Consider the following 23,973-nt stretch of genomic DNA (forward strand, 5'->3'; position numbering starts at 1 on the left):
AGGAGCAGGAGCAGAGAGGAGAAGGAGCAGGAGCATCAGAGGATCATAGGAAGAGCATCAGAGGAGCATCAGAGGAGCATCAGAGGAGCATCAGAGGAGCATCAGAGGAGCATCAGAGGAGGATCAGAGGAGCATCAGAGGAGCATCAGAGGGAGCATCAGAGGAGCATCAGAGGAGCATCAGAGGAGCTTCAGAGGAGCATCAGAGGAGCTTCAGAGGAGCATCAGAGGAGCATCAGAGGAGCATCAGAGGAGCATCAGAGGAGCATCAGAGGAGGATCAGAGGAGCATCAGAGGAGCATCAGAGGAGCCTCGGAGGAGCATCAGAGGAGCATCAGAGGAGCATCAGAGGAGCATCAGAGGAGCATCAGAGGAGCATCAGACGAGCATCAGAGGAGGATCAGAGGAGCATCAGAGGTGCATCAGAGGAGCCTCAGAGGAGCATCAGAGGAGCAGCAGAGGAGCATCAGAGGAGAATCACAGGAGCATCAGAGGAGCATCACAGGAGCATCAGAGGAGCATCAGAGGAGCATCAGAGGAGCATCAGAGGAGCATCAGAGGAGAATCAGATCAGCATCAGAGGAGCATCAGAGGAGCATCAGAGGAGCATCACAGGAGCATCAGAGGATCATCAGAGGAGCATCAGAAGAGCATCACAGGAGCATCAGAGGACCATCAGAGGAGCATCAGAGAGCATCAGAGGAGCATCAGAGGAGCATCAGAGGAGCATCAGAGGAGCATCAGAGGAGCATCATAGGAGCATCAGAGGAGCATCAGAGGAGAATCAGAGGAGCATTACAGGAGCATCACAGGAGCATCAGAGGAGCATCAGTGGAGCATCAGAGGAGGATCAGAGGATCATCAGAGGAGCATCAGAGGAGCATCAGAGGAGCATCAGCGGAGCATCAGAGGAGAATCAGAGGAGCATCAGAGGAGCATCACAGAGGCATCAGAGGAGCATCAGAGGACCATCAGAGGAGCATCAGAGGAGCATCTAAGGAGCATCAGAGGAGTATCAGAGGAGCATCAGAGGAGCATCAGAGGTGCATCAGAGGAGCATCAGAGGTGCAGGAGCAGGAGCAGCAGCAGGAGCAGGAACAGGAGCAGGAGCAGGAGCAGGAGCAGGAGCAGGAGCAGGAGCAGGAGCAGGAGCAGGAGCAGGAGCAGGGGCAGGAGCATGAGCAGGAGCAGGAGCAGGAGCAGGAGCAGGAGCAGGAGCAGGAGCAGGATCAGGAGCAGGAGCAGGAGCAGGAGCAGGTGCAGGAGCAGGAGCATCAAAGGAGTATCAGAGGAGCATCAGAGGAACATCAGAGGAGCATCAGAGGAGCATCAGAGGAGCATCAGAGGAGCATCAGAGGAGCATCAGAGGAGCATCAGAGGAGCATCAGAGGAGAATCAGAGGAGCATTACAGGAGCATCACAGGAGCATCAGAGGAGCATCAGTGGAGCATCAGAGGAGGATCAGAGGATCATCAGAGGAGCATCAGAGGAGCATCAGAGGAGCATCAGCGGAGCATCAGAGGAGAATCAGAGGAGCATCAGAGGAGCATCAGAGGAGCAGCAGAGGAGCATCAGAGGAGCATCAGAGGAGCATCAGAGGAGCATCAGAGGAGCATCAGAGTAGCATCAGAGGAGCATCAGAGGAGCATCAGTGGAGCATCAGAGGAGCATCAGAGGAGGATCAGAGGAGCATAAGAGGAGCATCAGAGGAGCATCAGAGGAGCATCAGAGGAGAATCAGAGGAGCATCAGATGAGCATCAGAGGAGCAGCAGAGGAGCATCAGAGGAGCATCACAGGAGCATCAGAGGAGCATCAGAGGAGCATCAGAGGAGCATCAGAGGTGGATCAGAGGAGCATCAGAGGAGCATCAGAGGAGCATCAGAGGAGCATCGGAGGAGAATCAGAGGAGCATCAGATGAGCATCAGAGGAGCAGCAGAGGAGCATCAGAGGAGCATCACAGGAGCACCAGAGGAGCATCAGAGGAGTATCAGAGGAGCATCAGAGGAGCATCAGAGGAGCATCAGAGGAGCATCAGAGGAGCATCAGAGGAGCATCAGAGGAGCCTCAGAGGAGCATCAGAGGAGCATCAGAGGAGCATCAGAGGAGCATCAGAGGAGGATCAGAGGAGCATCAGAGGAGCATCAGAGGAGCATCAGAGGAGCATCAGAGGAGTATCAGAGGAGAATCAGATCAGCATCAGAGGAGCAGCAGAGGAGCATCAGAGGAGCATCACAGGAGCATCAGAGGAGCATCAGAGGAGCATCAGAGGAGCATCACAGGAGCATCAGAGGAGCATCAGAGGAGCATCAGAGGAGCATCAGAGGAGCATCAGAGGAGCCTCAGAGGAGCATCAGAGGAGCATCAGAGGAGCATCAGAGGAGCATCAGAGGAGGATCAGAGGAGCATCAGAGGAGCATCAGAGGAGCAGGAGCAGGAGCAGGAGCAGGAGCAGGAGCAGGAGCATCAGAGGTCATTAGAGGAGCATCAGAGGAGCAGGAGCAGGCGCAGGAGCATCAGAGGAGCATCAGAGGAGCATCGGAGGAGCGTCAGAGGAGCATCAGTGGAGCATCAGAGGAGCATCAGAGGAGCATCAGAGGAGCATCAGACGAGCATCAGTGGAGCATCAGAGGAGCATCAGTGGAGCATCAGAGGAGGATCAGAGGAGCATCAGAGGAGCATCAGAGGAGCATCAGAGGAGCATCAGAGGAGCATCAGAGGAGCATCAGAGGAGCATCAGAGGAGCAGGAGCAGGAGCAGGAGCAGGAGCAGGAGCAGGAGCAGGAGCAGGAGCATCAGAGGAGCATCAGAGGAGCATCAGAGGAGCATCAGAGGAGCATCAGTGGAGCATCAGAGGAGGATCAGAGGAGCATCAGAGGAGCATCAGAGGAGCATCAGAGGAGCATCAGAGGAGCATCAGAGGAGCATCAGAGGAGGATCAGAGGAGCATCAGAGGAGCATCAGAGGAGCATCAGAGGAGCATCAGAGGAGCATCAGAGGAGCATCAGAGGAGCATCAGAGGAGGATCAGAGGAGCATCAGAGGAGCATCAGAGGAGCATCAGAGGAGCATCAGAGGAGCATCAGAGGAGCATCTGAGGAGAATCAGAGGAGTATCAGAGGAGCATCTGAGGAGCATCTGAGGAGCATCAGAGGAGTATCAGAGGAGCATCAGAGGAGCATCAGAGGTGCATCAGAGGAGCATCAGAGGAGCATCAGAGGAGCATCAGAGGAGCATCAGAGGAGCATCTGAGGAGCATCAGAGGAGTATAAGAGGAGCATCAGAGGAGCATCAGAGGAGCATCATAGGAGCATCTGAGGAGCATCAGAGGAGTATCAGAGGAGCATCAGAGGAGCATCAGAGGTGATTCAGAGGAGCATCAGAGGTGCAGGAGCAGGAGCAGGAGCAGGACAGGAGCAGGAGCAGGAGCAGGAGCAGGAGCAGGAGCAGGAGCAGGAGCAGGAGCAGGAGCAGGAGCAGGAGCAGGAGCCAGGAGCAGGAGCAGGAGCAGGAGCAGGAGCAGGAGCAGGAGCAGGAGCAGGAGCAGGAGCAGGAGCAGGAGCAGGAGCATCAGAGTAGCATCAGAGGAGCATCAGAGGAGCCTCAGAGGAGCATCAGAGGAGCATCAGAGGAGCATCAGAGGAGCAGCACAGGAGCATCAGAGGAGGATCACAGGAGCATCAGAGGAGCATCAGAGGAGCATCAGAGGAGCATCAGAGGAGCATCAGAGGAGCCTCAGAGGAGCATCAGAGGAGCATCAGAGAGCATCAGAGGAGCATCAGAGGAGCATCAGAGGAGCATCAGAGGAGCATCAGAGGAGCATCAGAGGAGCATCAGAGGAGCATCAGAGGAGCATCAGAGGAGCATCAGAGGAGCATCAGAGGAGCATCAGAGGAGCATCTGAGGAGCATCAGAGGAGTATCAGAGGAGCATCAGAGGACCATCAGAGGTGCATCAGAGGAGCATCAGAGGTGCAGGAGCAGGAGCAGGAGCAGGAACAGGAGCAGGAGCAGGAGCAGGAGCAGGAGCAGGAACAGGAGCAGGAGCAGGAGCAGGAGCAGGAGCAGGAGCAGGAGCAGGAGCAGGAGCAGGAGCAGAGCAGGAGCAGGAGCAGGAGCAGGAGCAGGAGCAGGAGCAGGAGCAGGAGCAGGAGCAGGAGCAGGAGCAGGAGCAGGAGCAGGAGCAGGAGCAGGAGCAGGAGCAGGAGCAGGAGCAGGAGCAGGAGCATCAGAGGAGCATCAGAGGAGCATCAGAGGAGCCTCAGAGGAGCATCAGAGGAGCATCAGAGGAGCATCAGAGGAGCATCAGAGGAGCCTCAGAGGAGCATCAGAGGAGCATCAGAGGAGCATCAGAGAGCAGCACAGGAGCATCAGAGGAGGATCACAGGAGCATCAGAGGAGCATCAGAGGAGAAACAGAGGAGCATCAGAGGAGCATCAGAGGAGCATCAGAGGAGCCTCAGAGGAGCATCAGAGGAGCATCAGAGGAGTATCAGAGGAGCATCAGATGAGCATCAGAGGAGCATCAGAGGAGCATCAGAGGAGCATCAGAGGAGCATCAGAGGAGCATCAGAGGAGCATCAGAGGAGCATCAGAGGAGCATCAGAGGAGCATCAGAGGAGCATCAGAGGAGCCTCAGAGGAGCATCAGAGGAGCATCAGAGGAGCATCATAGGAGCATCAGAGGAGCATCAGAGGAGCATCAGAGGAGCATCAGAGGAGCCTCAGAGGAGCCTCAGATGAGCCTCAGAGGAGCATCAGAGGAGCATCAGAGGAGCATCTGAGGAGCATCAGAGGAGTATCAGAGGAGCATCAGAGGAGCATCAGAGGTGCATCAGAGGAGCATCAGAGGTGCAGGAGCAGGAGCAGGAGCAGGAACAGGAGCAGGAGCAGGAGCAGGAGCAGGAGCAGGAACAGGAGCAGGAGCAGGAGCAGGAGCAGGAGCAGGAGCAGGAGCAGGAGCAGGAGCAGGAGCAGGAGCAGGAGCAGGAGCAGGAGCAGGAGCAGGAGCAGGAGCAGGAGCAGGAGCAGGAGCAGGAGCAGGAGCAGGAGCAGGAGCAGGAGCAGGAGCATCAGAGGAGCATCAGAGGAGCATCAGAGGAGCCTCAGAGGAGCATCAGAGGAGCAGCACAGGAGCATCAGAGGAGGATCAGAGGAGCATCAGAGGAGCATCAGAGGAGCATCAGAGGAGCATCAGAGGAGCATCAGAGGAGCATCAGAGGAGCATCAGAGGAGCATCATAGGAGCATCCGAGGAGCATCAGAGGAGCATCAGAGGAGCATCAGAGGAGCCTCAGAGGAGCCTCAGATGAGCCTCAGAGGAGCATCAGAGGAGCATCAGAGGAGCATCAGAGGAGCATCAGAGGAGCATCAGAGGAGCATCAGAGGAGCATCAGAGGAGTATCAGAGGAGCATCAGAGGAGCATCAGAGGTGCATCAGAGGAGCATCAGAGGTGCAGGAGCAGGAGCAGGAGCAGGAACAGGAGCAGGAGCAGGAGCAGGAGCAGGAGCAGGAACAGGAGCAGGAGCAGGAGCAGGAGCAGGAGCAGGAGCAGGAGCAGGAGCAGGAGCAGGAGCAGGAGCAGGAGCAGGAGCAGGAGCAGGAGCAGGAGCAGGAGCAGGAGCAGGAGCAGGAGCAGGAGCAGGAGCAGGAGCAGGAGCAGGAGCAGGAGCAGGAGCAGGAGCAGGAGCAGGAGCAGGAGCAGGAGCAGGAGCAGGAGCATCAGAGGAGCATCAGAGGAGCATCAGAGGAGAAACAGAGGAGCATCAGAGGAGCATCAGAGGAGCATCAGAGGAGCCTCAGAGGAGCATCAGAGGAGCATCAGAGGAGTATCAGAGGAGCATCAGATGAGCATCAGAGGAGCATCAGAGGAGCATCAGAGGAGCATCAGAGGAGCATCAGAGGAGCATCAGAGGAGCATCAGAGGAGCATCAGAGGAGCATCAGAGGAGCATCAGAGGAGCCTCAGAGGAGCATCAGAGGAGCATCAGAGGAGCATCATAGGAGCATCAGAGGAGCATCAGAGGAGCATCAGAGGAGCATCAGAGGAGCCTCAGAGGAGCCTCAGATGAGCCTCAGAGGAGCATCAGAGGAGCATCAGAGGAGCATCTGAGGAGCATCAGAGGAGTATCAGAGGAGCATCAGAGGAGCATCAGAGGTGCATCAGAGGAGCATCAGAGGTGCAGGAGCAGGAGCAGGAGCAGGAACAGGAGCAGGAGCAGGAGCAGGAGCAGGAGCAGGAACAGGAGCAGGAGCAGGAGCAGGAGCAGGAGCAGGAGCAGGAGCAGGAGCAGGAGCAGGAGCAGGAGCAGGAGCAGGAGCAGGAGCAGGAGCAGGAGCAGGAGCAGGAGCAGGAGCAGGAGCAGGAGCAGGAGCAGGAGCATCAGAGGAGCATCAGAGGAGCATCAGAGGAGCCTCAGAGGAGCATCAGAGGAGCATCAGAGGAGCATCAGAGGAGCAGCACAGGAGCATCAGAGGAGGATCACAGGAGCATCAGAGGAGCATCAGAGGAGCAACAGAGGAGCATCAGAGGAGCATCAGAGGAGCATCAGAGGAGCCTCAGAGGAGCATCAGAGGAGCATCAGAGGAGCATCAGAGGAGCATCAGAGGAGCCTCAGAGGAGCATCAGAGGAGCATCAGAGGAGCATCATAGGAGCATCAGAGGAGCATCAGAGGAGCATCAGAGGAGCATCAGAGGAGCCTCAGAGGAGCCTCAGATGAGCCTCAGAGGAGCATCAGAGGAGCATCAGAGGAGCATCAGAGGAGCATCAGAGGAGCATCAGAAGAGCATCAGTGGAGCATCAGAGGAGCATCAGAGGAGCATCAGGGGAGCATCAGAGGAGCAACAGAGGAGCATCAGAGGAGCATCAGAGGAGCATCAGAGGAGCATCAGAGGAGCATCAGAGGAACATAAGTGGAGCATCAGAGGAGCATCAGAGGAGCATCAGAGGAGCAGGAGCAGGAGCAGGAGCAGGAGCAGGAGCAGGAGCAGGAGCAGGAGCAGGAGCAGGAGCATCAGAGGAGCATCAGATGAGCAGGAGCAGGAGCAGGAGCAGGAGCAGGAGCATGAGCAGGAGCAGGAGCAGGAGCAGGAGCAGGAGCATCAGAGGATCATAGGAAGAGCATCAGAGGAGCATCAGAGGAGCATCAGAGGAGCATCAGAGGAGCATCAGAGGAGCATCAGAGGAGGATCAGAGGAGCATCAGAGGAGCATCAGAGGAGCATCAGAGGAGCATCAGAGGAGCTTCAGAGGAGCTTCAGAGGAGCATCAGAGGAGCATCAGAGCAGCATCAGAGGAGCATCAGAGGAGCATCAGGGGAGGATCAGAGGAGCATCAGAGGAGCATCGGAGGAGCCTCAGAGGAGCATCAGAGGAGCATCAGAGGAGCATCAGAAGAGCATCAGAGGAGCATCAGAGGAGCATCAGAGGAGCATCAGAGGAGCATCAGAGGAGCATCAGAGGAGCATCAGAGGAGCATCAGAGGAGCATCAGAGGAGCATCAGAGGAGAATCAGAGGAGCATTACAGGAGCATCACAGGAGCATCAGAGGAGCATCAGTGGAGCATCAGAGGAGGATCAGAGGATCATCAGAGGAGCATCAGAGGAGCATCAGAGGAGCATCAGCGGAGCATCAGAGGAGAATCAGAGGAGCATCAGAGGAGCAATACAGAGGCATCAGAGGAGCATCAGAGGAGCATCAGAGGAGCATCAGAGGAGCATCTAAGGAGCATCAGAGGAGTATCAGAGGAGCATCAGAGGAGCATCAGAGGTGCATCAGAGGAGCATCAGAGGTGCAGGAGCAGGAGCAGCAGCAGGAGCAGGAACAGGAGCAGGAGCAGGAGCAGGAGCAGGAGCAGGAGCAGGAGCAGGAGCAGGAGCAGGAGCAGGAGCAGGAGCAGGAGCAGGAGCAGGAGCAGGTGCAGGAGCAGGAGCATCAAAGGAGTATCAGAGGAGCATCAGAGGAACATCAGAGGAGCATCAGAGGAGCATCAGAGGAGCATCAGAGGAGCATCAGAGGAGCATCAGAGGAGCATCAGAGGAGCATCAGAGGAGAATCAGAGGAGCATTACAGGAGCATCACAGGAGCATAAGAGGAGCAGCAGTGGAGCATCAGAGGAGGATCAGAGGATCATCAGAGGAGCATCAGAGGAGCATCAGAGGAGCATCAGAGGAGCATCTAAGGAGCATCAGAGGAGTATCAGAGGAGCATCAGAGGAGCATCAGAGGTGCATCAGAGGAGCATCAGAGGTGCAGGAGCAGGAGCAGCAGCAGGAGCAGGAACAGGAGCAGGAGCAGGAGCAGGAGCAGGAGCAGGAGCAGGAGCAGGAGCAGGAGCAGGAGCAGGAGCAGGAGCAGGAGCAGGAGCAGGAGCAGGAGCATCAGAGGAGCATCAGAGGAGCATCAGAGGAGCATCAGAGGAGGATCAGAGGAGCATCAGAGGAGCATCAGAGGAGCATCAGAGGAGGATCACAGGAGCATCAGAGGAGCATCACAGGAGCATCAGAGGAGCATCAGAGGAGCATCAGAGGAGCATCAGAGGAGCATCAGAGGAGCATCAGAGGAGCATCAGAGGAGCCTCAGAGGAGCATCAGAGGAGCATCAGAGGAGCATCAGACGAGCATCAGAGGAGCAGCAGAGGAGGATCAGAGGAGCATCACAGGAGCATCAGAGGAGCATCAGAGGAGCATCAGAGGAGCATCAGAGGAGCATCAGAGGAGCATCAGAGGAGCATCAGAGGAGCCTCAGAGGAGCATCAGAGGAGCATCAGAGGAGCATCAGACGAGCATCAGAGGAGCAGCAGAGGAGGATCAGAGGAGCATCAGAGGAGCATCAGAGGAGCATCAGAGGAGCATCAGAGGAGCATCAGAGGAGCATCAGAGGAGAAACAGAGGAGCATCAGAGGAGCATCAGAGGAGCATCAGAGGAGCCTCAGAGGAGCATCAGAGGAGCATCAGAGGAGTATCAGAGGAGCATCAGATGAGCATCAGAGGAGCATCAGAGGAGCATCAGAGGAGCATCAGAGGAGCATCAGAGGAGCATCAGAGGAGCATCAGAGGAGCATCAGAGGAGCATCAGAGGAGCATCAGAGGAGCCTCAGAGGAGCATCAGAGGAGCATCAGAGGAGCATCATAGGAGCATCAGAGGAGCATCAGAGGAGCATCAGAGGAGCATCAGAGGAGCCTCAGAGGAGCCTCAGATGAGCCTCAGAGGAGCATCAGAGGAGCATCAGAGGAGCATCTGAGGAGCATCAGAGGAGTATCAGAGGAGCATCAGAGGAGCATCAGAGGTGCATCAGAGGAGCATCAGAGGTGCAGGAGCAGGAGCAGGAGCAGGAACAGGAGCAGGAGCAGGAGCAGGAGCAGGAGCAGGAACAGGAGCAGGAGCAGGAGCAGGAGCAGGAGCAGGAGCAGGAGCAGGAGCAGGAGCAGGAGCAGGAGCAGGAGCAGGAGCAGGAGCAGGAGCAGGAGCAGGAGCAGGAGCAGGAGCAGGAGCAGGAGCAGGAGCAGGAGCAGGAGCAGGAGCATCAGAGGAGCATCAGAGGAGCATCAGAGGAGCCTCAGAGGAGCATCAGAGGAGCATCAGAGGAGCATCAGAGGAGCAGCACAGGAGCATCAGAGGAGGATCACAGGAGCATCAGAGGAGCATCAGAGGAGCAACAGAGGAGCATCAGAGGAGCATCAGAGGAGCATCAGAGGAGCCTCAGAGGAGCATCAGAGGAGCATCAGAGGAGCATCAGAGGAGCATCAGAGGAGCCTCAGAGGAGCATCAGAGGAGCATCAGAGGAGCATCATAGGAGCATCAGAGGAGCATCAGAGGAGCATCAGAGGAGCATCAGAGGAGCCTCAGAGGAGCCTCAGATGAGCCTCAGAGGAGCATCAGAGGAGCATCAGAGGAGCATCAGAGGAGCATCAGAGGAGCATCAGAAGAGCATCAGTGGAGCATCAGAGGAGCATCAGAGGAGCATCAGGGGAGCATCAGAGGAGCAACAGAGGAGCATCAGAGGAGCATCAGAGGAGCATCAGAGGAGCATCAGAGGAGCATCAGAGGAACATAAGTGGAGCATCAGAGGAGCATCAGAGGAGCATCAGAGGAGCAGGAGCAGGAGCAGGAGCAGGAGCAGGAGCAGGAGCAGGAGCAGGAGCAGGAGCAGGAGCATCAGAGGAGCATCAGATGAGCAGGAGCAGGAGCAGGAGCAGGAGCAGGAGCATGAGCAGGAGCAGGAGCAGGAGCAGGAGCAGGAGCATCAGAGGATCATAGGAAGAGCATCAGAGGAGCATCAGAGGAGCATCAGAGGAGCATCAGAGGAGCATCAGAGGAGCATCAGAGGAGGATCAGAGGAGCATCAGAGGAGCATCAGAGGAGCATCAGAGGAGCATCAGAGGAGCTTCAGAGGAGCTTCAGAGGAGCATCAGAGGAGCATCAGAGCAGCATCAGAGGAGCATCAGAGGAGCATCAGGGGAGGATCAGAGGAGCATCAGAGGAGCATCGGAGGAGCCTCAGAGGAGCATCAGAGGAGCATCAGAGGAGCATCAGAAGAGCATCAGAGGAGCATCAGAGGAGCATCAGAGGAGCATCAGAGGAGCATCAGAGGAGCATCAGAGGAGCATCAGAGGAGCATCAGAGGAGCATCAGAGGAGCATCAGAGGAGAATCAGAGGAGCATTACAGGAGCATCACAGGAGCATCAGAGGAGCATCAGTGGAGCATCAGAGGAGGATCAGAGGATCATCAGAGGAGCATCAGAGGAGCATCAGAGGAGCATCAGCGGAGCATCAGAGGAGAATCAGAGGAGCATCAGAGGAGCAATACAGAGGCATCAGAGGAGCATCAGAGGAGCATCAGAGGAGCATCAGAGGAGCATCTAAGGAGCATCAGAGGAGTATCAGAGGAGCATCAGAGGAGCATCAGAGGTGCATCAGAGGAGCATCAGAGGTGCAGGAGCAGGAGCAGCAGCAGGAGCAGGAACAGGAGCAGGAGCAGGAGCAGGAGCAGGAGCAGGAGCAGGAGCAGGAGCAGGAGCAGGAGCAGGAGCAGGAGCAGGAGCAGGAGCAGGAGCAGGTGCAGGAGCAGGAGCATCAAAGGAGTATCAGAGGAGCATCAGAGGAACATCAGAGGAGCATCAGAGGAGCATCAGAGGAGCATCAGAGGAGCATCAGAGGAGCATCAGAGGAGCATCAGAGGAGCATCAGAGGAGAATCAGAGGAGCATTACAGGAGCATCACAGGAGCATAAGAGGAGCAGCAGTGGAGCATCAGAGGAGGATCAGAGGATCATCAGAGGAGCATCAGAGGAGCATCAGAGGAGCATCAGAGGAGCATCTAAGGAGCATCAGAGGAGTATCAGAGGAGCATCAGAGGAGCATCAGAGGTGCATCAGAGGAGCATCAGAGGTGCAGGAGCAGGAGCAGCAGCAGGAGCAGGAACAGGAGCAGGAGCAGGAGCAGGAGCAGGAGCAGGAGCAGGAGCAGGAGCAGGAGCAGGAGCAGGAGCAGGAGCAGGAGCAGGAGCAGGAGCAGGAGCAGGAGCATCAGAGGAGCATCAGAGGAGCATCAGAGGAGCATCAGAGGAGGATCAGAGGAGCATCAGAGGAGCATCAGAGGAGCATCAGAGGAGGATCACAGGAGCATCAGAGGAGCATCACAGGAGCATCAGAGGAGCATCAGAGGAGCATCAGAGGAGCATCAGAGGAGCATCAGAGGAGCATCAGAGGAGCATCAGAGGAGCCTCAGAGGAGCATCAGAGGAGCATCAGAGGAGCATCAGACGAGCATCAGAGGAGCAGCAGAGGAGGATCAGAGGAGCATCACAGGAGCATCAGAGGAGCATCAGAGGAGCATCAGAGGAGCATCAGAGGAGCATCAGAGGAGCATCAGAGGAGCATCAGAGGAGCCTCAGAGGAGCATCAGAGGAGCATCAGAGGAGCATCAGACGAGCATCAGAGGAGCAGCAGAGGAGGATCAGAGGAGCATCAGAGGAGCATCAGAGGAGCATCAGAGGAGCATCAGAGGAGCATCAGAGGAGCATCAGAGGAGCATCAGAGTAGCATCAGAGGAGCATCAGAGGAGCATCAGAGGAGCATCAGAGGAGCATCAGAGGAGGATCAGAGGAGCATAAGAGGAGCATCAGAGGAGCATCAGAGGAGCATCAGAGGAGAATCAGAGGAGCATCAGATGAGCATCAGAGGAGCAGCAGAGGAGCATCAGAGGAGCATCACAGGAGCATCAGAGGAGCATCAGAGGAGCATCAGAGGAGCATCAGAGGTGGATCAGAGGAGCATCAGAGGAGCATCAGAGGAGCATCAGAGGAGCATCAGAGGAGATTCAGAGGAGCATCAGATGAGCATCAGAGGAGCAGCAGAGGAGCATCAGAGGAGCATCACAGGAGCATCAGAGGAGCATCAGAGGAGTATCAGAGGAGCATCAGAGGAGCATCAGAGGAGCATCAGAGGAGGATCAGAGGAGCATCAGAGGAGCCTCAGAGGAGCATCAGAGGAGCATCAGAGGAGCATCAGAGGAGCATCAGAGGAGGATCAGAGGAGCATCAGAGGAGCATCAGAGGAGCATCAGAGGAGCATCAGAGGAGCATCAGAGGAGCATCAGAGGAGCATCAGAGGAGCATCAGAGGAGCATCAGAGGAGCATCAGAGGAGCCTCAGAGGAGCATCAGAGGAGCATCAGAGGAGCATCAGACGAGCATCAGAGGAGCAGCAGAGGAGGATCAGAGGAGCATCAGAGGAGATTCAGAGGAGCATCAGAGGAGCATCAGAGGAGCATCAGAGGAGCATCAGAGGAGAATCAGAGGAGCATCAGATGAGCATCAGAGGAGCAGCAGAGGAGCATCAGAGGAGCATCACAGGAGCATCAGAGGAGCATCAGAGGAGCATCAGAGGAGCATCAGAGGTGGATCAGAGGAGCATCAGAGGAGCATCAGAGGAGCATCAGAGGAGCATCAGAGGAGATTCAGAGGAGCATCAGATGAGCATCAGAGGAGCAGCAGAGGAGCATCAGAGGAGCATCACAGGAGCATCAGAGGAGCATCAGAGGAGTATCAGAGGAGCATCAGAGGAGCATCAGAGGAGCATCAGAGGAGCATCAGAGGAGCATCAGAGGAGCCTCAGAGGAGCATCAGAGGAGCATCAGAGGAGCATCAGAGGAGCATCAGAGGAGGATCAGAGGAGCATCAGAGGAGCATCAGAGGAGCATCAGAGGAGCATCAGAGGAGCATCAGAGGAGAATCAGATCAGCATCAGAGGAGCAGCAGAGGAGCATCAGAAGAGCATCACAGGAGCATCAGAGGAGCATCAGAGGAGCATCAGAGGAGCATCACAGGAGCATCAGAGGAGCATCAGAGGAGCATCAGAGGAGCATCAGAGGAGCATCAGAGGAGCATCAGAGGAGCCTCAGAGGAGCATCAGAGGAGCATCAGAGGAGCATCAGAGGAGCATCAGAGGAGGATCAGAGGAGCATCAGAGGAGCATCAGAGGAGCAGGAGCAGGAGTAGGAGCAGGAGCAGGAGCAGGAGCATCAGAGGTCATTAGTGGAGCATCAGAGGAGCAGGAGCAGGAGCAGGAGCATCAGAGGAGCATCAGAGGAGCATCAGAGGAGCGTCAGAGGAGCATCAAAGGAGCATCAGAGGAGCATCAGAGGAGCATCAGAGGAGCATCAGAGGAGCATCAGTGGAGCATCAGAGGAGCATCAGTGGAGCATCAGAGGAGGATCAGAGGAGCATCAGAGGAGCATCAGAGGAGCATCAGAGGAGCATCAGAGGAGCATCAGAGGAGCATCAGAGGAGCAGGAGCAGGAGCAGGAGCAGGAGCAGGAGCAGGAGCAGGAGCAGGAGCATCAGAGGAGCATCAGAGGAGCATCAGAGGAGCATCAGAGGAGCATCAGTGGAGCATCAGAGGAGGATCAGAGGAGCATCAGAGGAGCATCAGAGGAGCATCAGAGGAGCATCAGAGGAGCATCAGAGGAGCATCAGAGGAGCATCCGAGGAGCATCAGAGGAGGATCAGAGGAGCATCAGAGGAGCATCAGAGGAGCATCAGAGGAGCATCAGAGGAGCATCAGAGGAGCATCAGAGGAGGATCAGAGGAGCATCAGAGGAGCATCAGAGGAGCATCAGAGGAGCATCAGAGGAGCATCAGAGGAGCATCTGAGGAGCATCAGAGGAGCATCAGAGGAGCATCTGAGGAGCATCAGAGGAGCATCAGAGGAGCATCAGAGGAGCATCAGAGGTGCATCAGAGGAGCATCAGAGGAGCATCAGAGGAGCATCAGAGGAGCATCAGAGGAGCATCTGAGGAGCATCAGAGGAGTATAAGAGGAGCATCAGAGGAGCATCAGAGGAGCATCAGAGGAGCATCTGAGGAGCATCAGAGGAGCATCAGAGGAGCATCAGAGGAGCAGCACAGGAGCATCAGAGGAGGATCACAGGAGCATCAGAGGAGCATCAGAGGTGCATCAGAGGAGCATCAGAGGTGCAGGAGCAGGAGCAGGAGCAGGAACAGGAGCAGGAGCAGGAGCAGGAGCAGGAGCAGGAGCAGGAGCAGGAGCAGGAGCAGGAGCAGGAGCAGGAACAGGAGCAGGAGCAGGAGCAGGAGCAGGAGCAGGAGCAGGAGCAGGAGCAGGAGCAGGAGCAGGAGCAGGAGCAGGAGCAGGAGCAGGAGCAGGAGCATCAGAGGAGCATCAGAGGAGCATCAGAGGAGCCTCAGAGGAGCATCAGATGAGCATCAGAGGAGCATCAGAGGAGCAGCACAGGAGCATCAGAGGAGGATCACAGGAGCATCAGAGGAGCATCAGAGGAGCATCAGAGGAGCATCAGAGGAGCATCAGAGGAGCATCAGAGGAGCCTCAGAGGAGCATCAGAGGAGCATCAGAGGAGCATCAGAGGAGCATCAGAGGAGCATCAGAGGAGCATCAGAGGAGCATCAGAGGAGCATCAGAGGAGCATCAGAGGAGCATCAGAGGAGCATCAGAGGAGCATCAGAGGAGCATCATAGGAGCATCCGAGGAGCATCAGAGGAGCATCAGAGGAGCATCAGAGGAGCCTCAGAGGAGCCTCAGATGAGCCTCAGAGGAGCATCAGAGGAGCATCAGAGGAGCATCAGAGGAGCATCAGAGGAGCATCAGAAGAGCATCAGTGGAGCATCAGAGGAGCATCAGAGGAGCATCAGGGGAGTATCAGAGGAGCAACAGAGGAGCATCAGAGGAGCATCAGAGGAGCATCAGAGGAGCATCAGAGGAGCATCAGAGGAACATCAGTGGAGCATCAGAGGAGCATCAGAGGAGCATCAGAGGAGCAGGAGCAGGAGCAGGAGCAGGAGCAGGAGCAGGAGCAGGAGCAGGAGCAGGAGCAGGAGCAGGAGCAGGAGCATCAGAGGAGCATCAGATGAGCAGGAGCAGGAGCAGGAGCAGGAGCAGGAGCAGGAGCAGGAGCAGGAGCAGGAGCAGGAGCAGGAGCATCAGAGGATCATAGGAAGAGCATCAGAGGAGCATCAGAGGAGCATCAGAGGAGCATCAGAGGAGCATCAGAGGAGCATCAGAGGAGCATCAGAGGAGCTTCAGAGGAGCATCAGAGGAGCTTCAGAGGAGCATCAGAGGAGCATCAGAGGAGCATCAGAGGAGCATCAGAGGAGCATCAGAGGAGGATCAGAGGAGCATCAGAGGAGCATCAGAGGAGCCTCAGAGGAGCATCAGAGGAGCATCAGAGGAGCATCAGAGGAGCATCAGAAGAGCATCAGAGGAGCATCAGACGAGCATCAGAGGAGGATCAGAGGAGCATCAGAGGTGCATCAGAGGAGCCTCAGAGGAGCATCAGAGGAGCAGCAGAGGAGCATCAGAGGAGGATCACAGGAGCATCAGAGGAGCATCACAGGAGCATCAGAGGAGCATCAGAGGAGCATCAGAGGGGCATCAGAGGAGCATCAGAGGAGCATCAGACGAGCATCAGAGGAGCATCAGATGAGCAGGAGCAGGAGCAGGAGCAGGAGCAGGAGCATGAGCAGGAGCAGGAGCAGGAGCAGGAGCAGGAGCATCAGAGGATCATAGGAAGAGCATCAGAGGAGCAACAGAGGAGCATCAGAGGAGCATCAGAGGAGCATCAGAGGAGCATCAGAGGAGCATCAGAGGAACATCAGTGGAGCATCAGAGGAGCATCAGAGGAGCATCAGAGGAGCAGGAGCAGGAGCAGGAGCAGGAGCAGGAGCAGGAGCAGGAGCAGGAGCAGGAGCAGGAGCAGGAGCAGGAGCATCAGAGGAGCATCAGATGAGCAGGAGCAGGAGCAGGAGCAGGAGCAGGAGCATGAGCAGGAGCAGGAGCAGGAGCAGGAGCAGGAGCATCAGAGGATCATAGGAAGAGCATCAGAGGAGCATCAGAGGAGCATCAGAGGAGCATCAGAGGAGCATCAGAGGAGCATCAGAGGAGCATCAGCGGAGCTTCAGAGGAGCATCAGAGGAGCTTCAGAGGAGCATCAGAGGAGCATCAGAGGAGCATCAGAGGAGCATCAGAGGAGCATCAGAGGAGGATCAGAGGAGCATCAGAGGAGCATCAGAGGAGCCTCAGAGGAGCATCAGAGGAGCATCAGAGGAGCATCAGAGGAGCATCAGAGGAGCATCAGAGGAGCATCAGACGAGCATCAGAGGAGGATCAGAGGAGAATCAGAGGTGCATCAGAGGAGCCTCAGAGGAGCATCAGAGGAGCAGCAGAGGAGCATCAGAGGAGGATCACAGGAGCATCAGAGGAGCATCACAGGAGCATCAGAGGAGCATCAGAGGAGCATCAGAGGGGCATCAGAGGAGCATCAGAGGAGCATCAGACGAGCATCAGAGGAGCATCAGAGGAGCCTCAGAGGAGCATCAGAGGAGCATCAGAGGAGCATCAGAGGAGCATCAGAGGAACAGCGAGGAGCATCAGAGGAGCATCAGAGGAGCATCACAGGAGCATCAGAGGAGCATCAGAGGAGCATCACAAAGCATCAGAGGAGCATCATTGGAGCATCAGTGGAGCATCAGAGGAACAGCAGAGGAGCATCAGATTAGCATCAGAGGAGCATCACAGGAGCATCAGAGGAGCATCACAGGAGCATCACAGGAGCATCAGAGGAGCATCATTGGAGCATCAGAGGAGCATCAGATTAGCATCAGAGGAGCATCAGAGGAGCATCAGAGGAGCATCAGAGGAGGATCAGAGGAGCATCAGAGGAGCATCAGAGGAGCATCAGAGGAGCATCAGAGGAGCATCAGAGGAGCATCAGAGGAGCATCAGAGGAGGATCAGAGGAGCATCAGATGAGCATCAGAGGAGCCTCAGAGGAGCATCAGAGGAGCATCAGAGGAGCATCAGAGGAGCATCAGAGGAGCAGCAGAGGAGCATCAGAGGAGGATCACAGGAGCATCAGAGGAGCATCACAGGATCATCAGAGGAGCATCAGAGGAGCATCAGAGGAGCATCAGAGGAGCATCAGAGGAGCCTCAGAGGAGCATCAGAGGAGCATCAGAGGAGCATCAGAAGAGCATCAGAGGAGCATCAGAGGAGCATCAGAGGAGGATCAGAGGAGCATCAGAGGAGCATCAGAGGAGCATCAGAGGAGCATCAGAGGAGCATCAGAGGAGCATCAGAGTAGCATCAGAGGAGCACCAGAGGAGCATCAGAGGAGCATCAGAGGAGCATCAGAGGAGCATCAGAGGAGCATCAGAGAGGCTTCAGAGGAGCATCAGAGGAGGATCAGAGGAGCATCAGAGGAGTATCAGAGGAGCATCAGAGGAGCATCAGAGGAGTATCAGAGGAGCATCAGATGAGCATCAGAGGAGCAGCAGAGGAGCATCAGAGGAGCATCACAGGAGCATCAGAGGAGCATCAGAGGAGCATCAGAGGAGCATCAGAGGAGCCTCAGAGGAGAATCAGAGGAGCATCAGAGGAGCATCAGAGGAGCCTCAGAGGAGCCTCAGAGGAGCCTCAGAGGAGCCTCAGAGGAGCATCAGAGGAGCATCAGAGGAGCATCAGAGGAGCATCAGAGGAGCATCAGAGGAGCATCAGAGGAGCATCAGAGGAGGATCAGAGGAGCATCAGAGCAGCATCAGAGGAGCATCAGAGGAGCATCAGAGGAGCATCAGAGGAGCATCACAGGAGCATCACAGGAGCATCACAGGAGCATCACAGAAGCATCAGAGGTGCATCATTGGAGCATCAGAGGAGCATCAGAGGAGCATCAGAGGAGCATCAGAGGAGCATCAGAGGAGCATCAGAGGAGCATCAGAGGAGCATCAGAGGAGCATCAGAGGAGCATCAGAGGAGCATCAGTGGAGCATCAGAGGAGCATCAGAGGAGCATCAGAGGAGTATCAGAGGAGCATCAGAGGAGCAGGAGCAGGAGCAGGAGCAGGAGCAGGAGCAGGAGCAGGAGCAGGTGCAGGAGCAGGTGCAGGAGCAGGAGCATCAGAGGAGCATCAGAGGAGCAGGAGCAGGAGCAGGAGCAGGAGCAGGAGCAGGAGCAGGAGCAGGAGCAGGTGAAGGAGCAGGAGCATCAGAGGAGCATCAGAGGAGCAGGAGCAGGAGCAGGAGCAGGAGCAGGAGCAGGAGCAGGAGCAGGAGCAGGACCATCAGAGGAGCATCAGAGGAGCAGGAGCAGGAGCAGGGGCAGGAGCAGGAGCATCAGAGGTCATCAGAGGAGCATCAGAGGAGCAGTAGTAGGAGAATGAGCATCAGAGGAGCATCAGAGGAGCATCAGAGGAGCATCAGAGGAGCATCAGAGGAGCATCAGAGGAGCATCAGAGGAGCATCAGTGGAGCATCAGAGGAGCATCAGAGGAGCATCAGAGGAGAATCAGAGGAGCATCAGAGGAGCATCAGAGGAGCATCAGAGGAGCATCAGAGGAGGATCAGAGGAGCATCAGTGGAGCATCGGAGGAGCATCAGAGGTGCATCAGAGGAGCATCAGAGGAGCATCAGAGGAGCATCAGAGGAGCATCAGAGGAGCATCTGAGGAGCATCAGAGGAGTATCAGAGGAGCATCAGAGGAGCATCAGAGGAGCATCAGAGTAGCATCAGAGGAGCATCAGAGGAGCCTCTGAGGAACATCAGAGGAACAGCAGAGGAGCATCACAGGAGCATCAGAGGAGCATCACAGGAGCATCAGAGGAGCATCAGAGGAGCATCAGAGGAGCATCAGAAGAGAATCAGAGGAGCCTCAGAGGTGCCTCAGAGGAGCATCAGAGGAGCATCAGAGGAGCATCAGAGGAGCATCAGAGGAGCATCAGAGGAGCATCAGAGGAGCATCAGAGGAGGATCAGATGAGCATCAGAGGAGCATCAGAGGAGCATCAGAGGAGGATCACAGGAGCATCAGAGGAGCATCACAGGAGCATCAGAGGAGCATCAGAGGAGCATCAGAGGAGCATCAGAGGAGCATCAGAGGAGCCTCAGAGGAGCATCAGAGGAGCATCAGAGGAGCATCAGAGGAGCATCAGAGGAGCAGCAGAGGAGGATCAGAGGAGCATCAGAGGAGCATCAGAGGAGCATCAGAGGAGCATCAGAGGAGCATCAGAGGAGCATCAGAGGAGCATCAGAGTAGCATCAGAGGAGCATCAGAGGAGCATCAGAGGAGCATCAGAGGAGCATCAGAGGAGCATCAGAGGAGCATCAGAGGAGCATCAGTGGAGCATCAGAGGAGCATCAGTGGAGCATCAGAGGAGGATCAGAGGAGCATCAGAGGAGCATCACAGGAGCATCAGAGGAGCATCAGAGGAGCATCAGAGGAGCATCAGAGGAGCCTCAGAGGAGAATCAGAGGAGCATCAGAGGAGCATCAGAGGAGCCTCAGAGGAGCCTCAGAGGAGCCTCAGAGGAGCCTCAGAGGAGCATCAGAGGAGCATCAGAGGAGCATCAGAGGAGCATCAGAGGAGGATCAGAGGAGCATCAGAGGAGCATCAGAGGAGCATCAGAGGAGCATCAGAAGAGAATCAGAGGAGCCTCAGAGGAGCCTCAGAGGAGCATCAGAGGAGCATCAGAGGAGCATCAGAGGAGCATCAGAGGAGCATCAGAGGAGCATCAGAGGAGGATCAGAGGAGCATCAGAGGAGCATCAGAGGAGCATCAGAGGAGGATCAGAGGAGCATCAGAGGAGCATCAGAGGAGCATCAGAGGAGCATCAGAGGAGCATCAGAGGAGCATCAGAGGAGCATCAGAGGAGCCTCAGAGGAGCTTCAGAGGAGCATCAGAGGAGCATCAGAGGAGCATCAGAGGAGCATCAGAGGAGCATCAGAGGAGGATCAGAGGAGCATCAGAGGAGCATCAGAGGAGCATCAGAGGAGCATCAGAGGAGCATCAGAGGAGCATCAGAGGAGCATCAGAGGAGCATCAGAGTAGCATCAGAGTAGCATCAGAGGAGCATCAGAGGAGCATCAGAGGAGCATCAGAGGAGCATCAGATGAGCATCAGAGGAGCAGCAGAGGAGCATAAGAGGAGCATCAGAGGAGCATCAGAGGAGCATCAGAGGAGAATCAGAGGAGCATCAGATGAGCATCAGAGGAGCAGCAGAGGAGCATCAGAGGAGCATCAGAGGAGCATCAGAGGAGCATCAGAGGAGCATCAGAGGAGCATCAGAGGAGCATCATAGGAGCATCCGAGGAGCATCAGAGGAGCATCAGAGGAGCATCAGAGGAGCCTCAGAGGAGCCTCAGATGAGCCTCAGAGGAGCATCAGAGGAGCATCCGAGGAGCATCAGAGGAGCATCAGAGGAGCATCAGAAGAGCATCAGTGGAGCATCAGAGGAGCATCAGAGGAGCATCAGGGGAGCATCAGAGGAGCAACAGAGGAGCATCAGAGGAGCATCAGAGGAGCATCAGAGGAGCATCAGAGGAGCATCAGAGGAACATCAGTGGAGCATCAGAGGAGCATCAGAGGAGCATCAGAGGAGCAGGAGCAGGAGCAGGAGCAGGAGCAGGAGCAGGAGCAGGAGCAGGAGCAGGAGCAGGAGCAGGAGCAGGAGCATCAGAGGAGCATCAGATGAGCAGGAGCAGGAGCAGGAGCAGGAGCAGGAGCAGGAGCAGGAGCAGGAGCAGGAGCAGGAGCAGGAGCATCAGAGGATCATAGGAAGAGCATCAGAGGAGCATCAGAGGAGCATCAGAGGAGCATCAGAGGAGCATCAGAGGAGCATCAGAGGAGCATCAGAGGAGCTTCAGAGGAGCATCAGAGGAGCTTCAGAGGAGCATCAGAGGAGCATCAGAGGAGCATCAGAGGAGCATCAGAGGAGCATCAGAGGAGGATCAGAGGAGCATCAGAGGAGCATCAGAGGAGCCTCAGAGGAGCATCAGAGGAGCATCAGAGGAGCATCAGAGGAGCATCAGAAGAGCATCAGAGGAGCATCAGACGAGCATCAGAGGAGGATCAGAGGAGCATCAGAGGTGCATCAGAGGAGCCTCAGAGGAGCATCAGAGGAGCAGCAGAGGAGCATCAGAGGAGGATCACAGGAGCATCAGAGGAGCATCACAGGAGCATCAGAGGAGCATCAGAGGAGCATCAGAGGGGCATCAGAGGAGCATCAGAGGAGCATCAGACGAGCATCAGAGGAGCATCAGATGAGCAGGAGCAGGAGCAGGAGCAGGAGCAGGAGCATGAGCAGGAGCAGGAGCAGGAGCAGGAGCAGGAGCATCAGAGGATCATAGGAAGAGCATCAGAGGAGCAACAGAGGAGCATCAGAGGAGCATCAGAGGAGCATCAGAGGAGCATCAGAGGAGCATCAGAGGAACATCAGTGGAGCATCAGAGGAGCATCAGAGGAGCATCAGAGGAGCAGGAGCAGGAGCAGGAGCAGGAGCAGGAGCAGGAGCAGGAGCAGGAGCAGGAGCAGGAGCAGGAGCAGGAGCATCAGAGGAGCATCAGATGAGCAGGAGCAGGAGCAGGAGCAGGAGCAGGAGCATGAGCAGGAGCAGGAGCAGGAGCAGGAGCAGGAGCATCAGAGGATCATAGGAAGAGCATCAGAGGAGCATCAGAGGAGCATCAGAGGAGCATCAGAGGAGCATCAGAGGAGCATCAGAGGAGCATCAGCGGAGCTTCAGAGGAGCATCAGAGGAGCTTCAGAGGAGCATCAGAGGAGCATCAGAGGAGCATCAGAGGAGCATCAGAGGAGCATCAGAGGAGGATCAGAGGAGCATCAGAGGAGCATCAGAGGAGCCTCAGAGGAGCATCAGAGGAGCATCAGAGGAGCATCAGAGGAGCATCAGAGGAGCATCAGAGGAGCATCAGACGAGCATCAGAGGAGGATCAGAGGAGAATCAGAGGTGCATCAGAGGAGCCTCAGAGGAGCATCAGAGGAGCAGCAGAGGAGCATCAGAGGAGGATCACAGGAGCATCAGAGGAGCATCACAGGAGCATCAGAGGAGCATCAGAGGAGCATCAGAGGGGCATCAGAGGAGCATCAGAGGAGCATCAGACGAGCATCAGAGGAGCATCAGAGGAGCCTCAGAGGAGCATCAGAGGAGCATCAGAGGAGCATCAGAGGAGCATCAGAGGAACAGCGAGGAGCATCAGAGGAGCATCAGAGGAGCATCACAGGAGCATCAGAGGAGCATCAGAGGAGCATCACAAAGCATCAGAGGAGCATCATTGGAGCATCAGTGGAGCATCAGAGGAACAGCAGAGGAGCATCAGATTAGCATCAGAGGAGCATCACAGGAGCATCAGAGGAGCATCACAGGAGCATCACAGGAGCATCAGAGGAGCATCATTGGAGCATCAGAGGAGCATCAGATTAGCATCAGAGGAGCATCAGAGGAGCATCAGAGGAGCATCAGAGGAGGATCAGAGGAGCATCAGAGGAGCATCAGAGGAGCATCAGAGGAGCATCAGAGGAGCATCAGAGGAGCATCAGAGGAGCATCAGAGGAGCATCAGAGGAGGATCAGAGGAGCATCAGATGAGCATCAGAGGAGCCTCAGAGGAGCATCAGAGGAGCATCAGAGGAGCATCAGAGGAGCATCAGAGGAGCAGCAGAGGAGCATCAGAGGAGGATCACAGGAGCATCAGAGGAGCATCACAGGATCATCAGAGGAGCATCAGAGGAGCATCAGAGGAGCATCAGAGGAGCATCAGAGGAGCATCAGAGGAGCCTCAGAGGAGCATCAGAGGAGCATCAGAGGAGCATCAGAAGAGCATCAGAGGAGCATCAGAGGAGCATCAGAGGAGGATCAGAGGAGCATCAGAGGAGCATCAGAGGAGCATCAGAGGAGCATCAGAGGAGCATCAGAGGAGCATCAGAGTAGCATCAGAGGAGCACCAGAGGAGCATCAGAGGAGCATCAGAGGAGCATCAGAGGAGCATCAGAGGAGCATCAGAGAGGCTTCAGAGGAGCATCAGAGGAGGATCAGAGGAGCATCAGAGGAGTATCAGAGGAGCATCAGAGGAGCATCAGAGGAGCATCAGAGGAGCATCAGAGGAGTATCAGAGGAGCATCAGATGAGCATCAGAGGAGCAGCAGAGGAGCATCAGAGGAGCATCACAGGAGCATCAGAGGAGCATCAGAGGAGCATCAGAGGAGCATCAGAGGAGCCTCAGAGGAGAATCAGAGGAGCATCAGAGGAGCATCAGAGGAGCCTCAGAGGAGCCTCAGAGGAGCCTCAGAGGAGCCTCAGAGGAGCATCAGAGGAGCATCAGAGGAGCATCAGAGGAGCATCAGAGGAGCATCAGAGGAGCATCAGAGGAGCATCAGAGGAGGATCAGAGGAGCATCAGAGCAGCATCAGAGGAGCATCAGAGGAGCATCAGAGGAGCATCAGAGGAGCATCACAGGAGCATCACAGGAGCATCACAGGAGCATCACAGAAGCATCAGAGGTGCATCATTGGAGCATCAGAGGAGCATCAGAGGAGCATCAGAGGAGCATCAGAGGAGCATCAGAGGAGCATCAGAGGAGCATCAGAGGAGCATCAGAGGAGCATCAGAGGAGCATCAGAGGAGCATCAGTGGAGCATCAGAGGAGCATCAGAGGAGCATCAGAGGAGTAT

This window comes from Narcine bancroftii, chromosome 4, assembly GCF_036971445.1.
Source record: "Narcine bancroftii isolate sNarBan1 chromosome 4, sNarBan1.hap1, whole genome shotgun sequence".
Taxonomy (NCBI): domain Eukaryota; kingdom Metazoa; phylum Chordata; class Chondrichthyes; order Torpediniformes; family Narcinidae; genus Narcine; species Narcine bancroftii.